This window comes from Microtus ochrogaster, linkage group LG4, assembly GCF_000317375.1.
Source record: "Microtus ochrogaster isolate Prairie Vole_2 linkage group LG4, MicOch1.0, whole genome shotgun sequence".
Taxonomy (NCBI): domain Eukaryota; kingdom Metazoa; phylum Chordata; class Mammalia; order Rodentia; family Cricetidae; genus Microtus; species Microtus ochrogaster.
This window is the reverse complement of record NC_022030.1, coordinates 20,621,452-20,628,036: the sequence shown is the minus strand read 5'-3', so window position 1 is coordinate 20,628,036 and position 6,585 is coordinate 20,621,452. Positions and strand designations below refer to the sequence as shown.

At 41.8% G+C, this 6,585-nt stretch overlaps 1 protein-coding gene across 1 annotated transcript in view; it reads left to right on the top strand.

Moving 5' to 3' along the window:
• Positions 1–6,585, top strand: part of LOC101984398 (carcinoembryonic antigen-related cell adhesion molecule 2) — a 28,031-nt gene that overhangs the window by 19,082 nt on the left and 2,364 nt on the right. The gene's annotated exons all lie outside the window — the stretch shown is intronic.

The following is a 6,585-nucleotide window of genomic DNA, read 5'->3' as shown; positions in this document are numbered from 1 at the left end:
ACTCTGGTCTTATTGTGTTCAGTAAGGGACAAGGACAGGAGGAAGCAATACATTTTTCACTGTAGACATATTGTTTCCAAGTACTTTGCTTCCAAGGTTTGTTTTTATCCATAAACGTAAAATCCATAGATAGCAAGGACCTGTATTGAGTCATACTATATCTGCATATTTATCCATTTTGTGTGTGTGTTCCATGCCCATGACTGAAGGTCAGAAGGCAATTTGTGGAAGTCAATTCTCTAGGGACTGAGAACTGAACTAAGGTGGGTGAGAAAGTCCTTTATCTGCTAAGGCATTTCACTGGATAAAATTTGTTTGTACATTTATGTGTGACATTTGGGAATAGATACTCTGGGAGGGGGGAGTATGTCAGGCTCTCTTACCAGATGGCCCATCTTGTTGGACCATATACTTAGTTTCTGATCCTCATGCTGATATTTATACCACGACCTCCTTGTACAAGACTCTTTTTCCATTAACTTTTTTTGGTGTTGTGTAATATATGTGTGTGTGTGTGTATATATATGTGTGTGTGTGTGTGTGTGTGTGTGTGTGTGTGTGTATACATATATATGTGTGTATGTGTGTATATATGTGTATATGTGTGTGTGTGTGTGTGTACACTCACATGTGGACTGGAGAGATGACTCAGCAACTAAGAGCACTAGCTGCTCTTTCAAAGGACAGGTTCAATTCCCAGCACCCACATGGTAGCATATTACTGTCTGTAACTGATTTCCAAGAAATCCAGTACCCTCTATTGTCCTCCTCAGGTACCAAGCGTGCATGTGGTGCAAAGGCACTCAAGGCAAAACACCCATACATAGAAATCATTTTTAATTTTTAGATCTGCCATTGTAGAGTTCTGAAATGTACAGCTCAGCGGCATAAGGTATATTCATATTGCTGTGTAAACACAACCACTGTCCATTTCCAAAACTTCTCGTAATCTATCCCACCCCCTACAATCCTGGATTCAGTTACTGAGTTGAATGCAATTCTCTACTCTTTTGAGGAGTCACAATGACGTGTCTCATGGTTACATTTAAGCCTCCCATTGAGTGATGCCCCAGAGCTCTAATTTCTTTATGTATTCCAAAGCTCTTGCTTCCTGTCTGTGATTTTAATGACCTAAGAGATGTGGAGGGTGCTTTATTGTGACTTTGATTTCCTTTGGTCAGTGACTGAAAAGTGAAGTGGAGCCTCTTTCCCTGTGCTTCTTGGCCATGCACACACTTTCTGTCAAGTCCGTCCCTTCCTACTCTTGTCCTCTGTATTTCAGCTGGGTTGTTTGTTTGCTATGTCGGAGTTTCGTACATACTCTGAATATCGGCCTCTTGTCAGATGGTTTATTTACAAGTATTTTCTGCTGTTCTGAAGTGGACTTTTTACTTCCTGGTATAGTTCTTTGTTTATTGTTACTAATGGCTTTTAAATTGGTGTCATAACAGAATACATTTAAGAGAAACAATATCTAGATACAGTTTGGAAGGATTAATTCAACTTAACACACCTGTTACTTCCCTTATCCTTCTAGGCTAAGACATTTGAAATTTATTGTTCATTTCTTCACAATCCATTATAGTGAACTATAATCTGCCTGTTGTGTCAAACCTCTCAAAACTTAACCTTCTGGTCTATCTGAATCCTTGTGCCCTTGGCCAGTAACTCCCCCATCCCTCCTGCTGCCACTCAGTCTCTGGTAACCTTCATTCTTCTCTCTTTGTCCGCAGAGATTGTGAGATTCTCCTGAAAGAGATCATCTGCCTTTCTGTGCAGGGTTTATCTCACTCAGCATCATGTACTCTAGGATCTTTCACATAACCACATTGACAGAACCACCTTCTTTTAAAAGGTTTAACAGCACAGCCATGAGAATAGACATCACATTCTCTTTACTTACTCATCCATGAATAGATGGTTTACTGTCCTTGATTATTGTGAAAAATGCCGCAAAGACCTGCTGGGTCACATGACTGATAACATCATCTGATGCACATTTTCAATTTTGCTTAAATCCAATTTATCTATTTTGTTGCTGCCTATGTATCTGGCATCATAACAAAGAAACCAGGCCAAGTCCAGTTTCAAGACGCTTTCACCCTGTCCCCTGAAAGTCTGATGGGTTTCAGCTCTGATTCATTTTAGGTCTTTGATCCACTTAGAGTTGACTTTTTTTATATGATGTTAGCTGAAGGCTTAACTTCACTCTTTTGCCTAGATATCCCATTTCCTCAACATATATTGTTTAAAAGATCATGTTTCTATTATTGAACAATCTTAGCATCCTGATCAAAACTCATCTGGTCACAGAGGTGCAGTTGGACAGCGATAATGCCTTCCAAGTTCTGTAACTCAGCAGGGCAGCCCTGTATGACACTGACCAATTTAAAGGAGCCAACAGAGACAAATGTCCTTAACAAATGTGAAAATGGCAAATGAAGTGATGGATGTGCTACCTGCTTGGGACTGACAACACATTATAATATATGTGCAAAAACTGTGCCCCATAAACACATTCACAGTAACAACTAATCTTAATCTAATCAGTGGCCAGTGTACATGAGAATTTCTGGGCTTTCCAATTCTACTTCACTGATCTGTATGTCCGCCTTTATTTTAATTTTGATTATTGAAGCTCTGTACTAAAATTATAAAATCACCAAGGATGTCCCGCGATTTTGTTCGTTTTTGTCAATATACTTTTAAGGCGCTCACCTCTAACCCCAACTCTTGGGGGTAGAGACAGGTGGCTCTGTGAGAGCTTGAGGTCAGCCTCGTCTATGTAGTGAGTTCCAGGACATCTAGAATGGATTTTCTATCTCTGTACAAGGTACCACTGGGATTTTGATCTTATGTGAACAGAGCTGATAAACTACTTTCAGTAATATTATCATCTACTTTAAAAAGGGCCTTCAGGCAAGCTGACTCATACCAATAATTCCAGCCACTCAAGAAACTGAAGCAGGAGTACCATAGCTCTAAGGGTGTCTAAAATAGCCAATTTAAGTTCAGCCTGATTAATTTAGTGAAATCCTGTTTCAAAATCAAAATTAAAAGGCATAGCTTGGACTATAGTTCAACAATTGAGCATCAATCACCATGCACAAGGCCCGGGGTTCGATCCCCAGCACTGCAAAACAGCAATAATGAGATGAAGTTTTTCCACCCATCAGCCCCACTGGCTTTCATTTTTTGTCTTCTTTCATCTCTCTTATTTGGTAGTTTTCTGGGTGCAAGTCTTTTATCTCTTTGGTAGAGTCAATTCTAAGTATTTCATTCTTTTTTGTTGAGCTCATAAATAAAATACTTTCTTGATTTCCTTTCCAGTTGTCCAATGTTAAGACTGGGGCTCTTGCTCAGTAACTAAACACTTGCCTAGCATGCATAGACCCTAGGTTCAAGCTCCACTACTGACAGGAAGAAAAGGAAATCTAACAGTTCACGGTCAATATTAGTATACAGAGATACAGCTGATCTGGGCACGTTCACTTTGTTGCCCAACAATTTTGTTAGTTTTGCTCATTTAGTTCTTAGAGTTTCCGTAGAAGGTTAAGGATTTTCTACAAACAAGCTCATGTCATCTCAGATGTGTATTTTACCCCCTTATACTCAGGCACCTTTTATTTCATTGTCTAGCCTGATGGTTCTGTGTGATATGTGTCCTACGAGTCTCTTGAACAGAAGTGGTCACAGCAGCATCCTGTGTGCTTCCTGATCTCAGAGGGAAAGCTGCCAGTGTCCCCACGGAATATGATGCTGGCTGTGGGTTCCATGTGTGGCCTTTGTTAGACTAAGCTGGACTTCTACCCAGTGTCAGTGTTTTTGCCATTAAGTCTCTGAAATTTTGTCAAATGTTTTCATTCAATCTTGTTGGTTATGTATCTATTCTATTTTGTTTCTTTCTGTCTCTAAAGCATCAGGGTTTCCAGGAATTAGTCTGCTGCATCTCAGCCACCCAACAGCTAGCTCATAACTATTGAGTTCTCTTGAAATTCGTGTTATGGCAGGTCTCAAATTTTAGTAATAGCCATCTCTTTTATGTAAAGTTAATGTGGGAAAGGGCTGGCAATACTGCTAAGCATTTTTGAAGAGCCAACATCTGGTGCATCATCTTTCTCTCCTGGTACCGTTTGTTCATGCTCATTCTATTCTTTATTTCCCCACCACCACTAGCTTGGGGGAGCTTTTAGGAAGGCAAGGATCTTATTATATGACCCAGACACACCTCAAACTCACAATCCTCCTGCCTCAGCATCTGATGCTAGGGTTCTAGCTTACATCATATTCTTCACCTGCCTTCTAGTAAGTTTTTTGTTTGGGAGGTTTATTTTACTTTATTTATTTCTTTTGTTTTGCAAGATAGGATTTCTGTGTAGCTTTGGAGTCTGTCTTGGAACTGTCTCTTTAGACCAGGCTGGCCTCGAACTCACAGATCTGCTTACCTCTGCATCCTGAGTGCTGGTATTTAAGGTATGCACCACCACCATCCATCCCTCAGAGTAATTTTTAAGGACTTAATATAATAATCAAATAACCTTTTGGCAAAATATCACACACTGAGAAAGTGAAATAAATGTTAGCTGCAATTATTCCTAGCACTCATGTTGACCGTGAAGTCAGGTAGCCAGGTCTGTCTCTGGTCAACCATACAGATTCAAGTACTTTTTTTTTTTTCATGTTCATGGAATATTTTATTCGGTGCTAAGCCTTGAGCCCAGAATCTCGTGCATGCTAGGTACAGATTCAAGTACTTTTTACAAATCACTGGAAGCCTCAGTTTTTTCATCCTTTAAATGGAAATAATTTCTATGCGACAGATTCATCATTTAGATGAAACCAGATACCAATACAGGCCAGCCACATCATAAATGTCATACCACAATGTCCAGCATTAGCATTAATAATCACACTGAGCGGACTGGTGAGGTGGAGGCTCAGATGGCTACACCAAGGTGTAAAGAAGTGAGGAAGGTTTTATTACATAAGGGATGTGGGGAGTCCCATGTTATCCAAGAAGTGAAACCCCTATAGCAAGGTTACTAAATAAACATGGGAGGGGGAAAAAGGAAAGGGTGTCTGATGCAAAATTCCAAATCTGGTAAGTTACTAGTCTTCATTCTCCAAAATGTGGCCATGATGGGCTCAGACAAGCAAGGCATTAGTGGGGGATACACTTGTAAAGGTGAGCCTGAGATAGCCCTCAGGCCAAATGCAGATATGATCCCTGTGGAGGCAGAGAAGGAGGCATGTCTTAGATCGCGGTGCAGTTCCAGCAGAGTTTCTGCAAGGTTGAGACTCAGTTCCCCGCAGTCACCAAGCAGAGGGACAGGGTCTTACAGAGTCTGCCTGGCCTTTCTACCCCTGCAGAAACCATGGTCTCTGTGGAGAGGAGCTGGTACACTGAGAGTCACTAGCCTGACCTCTGTCACTTAGATCACAGCCACAAGAGACCACTTATTCATGACTGCCACAGCTGAGACCTTGAGAAAAGATGAAAATGCTGGGAGTTTCAACACAAAATAGCACTCGCCCTGTCTCACATTCCCATGGCTTCACATGATTGCCTGGATAAAATTGAAGAAATCAAGGATTGGAAGGAAGAGGGAGAAACCAATTTAGAAACACAGCGAGGGTGTAGAGACACTTGCTAAGAGACTTCAGCTCACACTTCACCTACCCACAGAAAACACATTCCCCAAGAGGGTGAACAGAAATCATCTCATGCTGAGAATTCCCCGGGCACACCACTGGAAAACATTTTACTTCAATCCTTCTTGTCTTTTCCTTCCCTGACAGCTGACCCAACACAAGGGAGTTCTGACCTTTCGGGGGGTGCAATTGCCGGCTTCGTCGTTGGATCTGTAGCTTGGATGACTCTGATAGCAGCCCTGGTATATTTCCATTGTTTCAAGAAGAAATAGGGTAGGATAGTCTTTCCTCTTTTGTGTTCTCCAAGTCTTAGTGTTATGCTTGGGAGTGGGCAAGGGCTTCTCTCCCTTTGCCTCTGAGCTGGATCTCTTTGCCCCTCTGCTAACTCTCTGCTCCTCAGCACTGATCCTGTGGGTTTAGCCTCCCTGTCTTCATACTCCCTGTCCTCCTGTTTCGTGGAGTCCATTCCCTCATAGAAAGAGAACAGGTTGAATTATACCTTTATTCTTCAGCCAGGAAGCCAAGGTCCAAGAAGAAAAGAAAGTGAGGGAATACAAAAAGCAGCAAGAGAATGCAGGTGACATGTCCCTCGGACAGCAGCAGCAGCGGGGGGGGGGGGGAGTTAGGAGAAGAAGGGACCCTAAAATGAAGTAACAGAAGCATTAAAGTCCTCTTGGTCCAGAAAATGAGTAGAAAAAAGCCAGGTGTTGGTGGAGCATGCCGTTAATCCCAATGCTCGAGAGGTAGAAACAGGCAGATCTCTGAGTTCAAGACCAGTATAGAGTGAGTTCCAGGGCAGCCAGGGCTACACAGAGAAACTCTTTCTCAACCCTCACCCCCCAAAAGAAAGAGAGAGAGAGAGAGAGAAAGAGAGAGAGAGAGAGAGAGAGAGAGAAAGAGAGAGAGAGAGAGAGAGAGAGGAATGAGTATAAA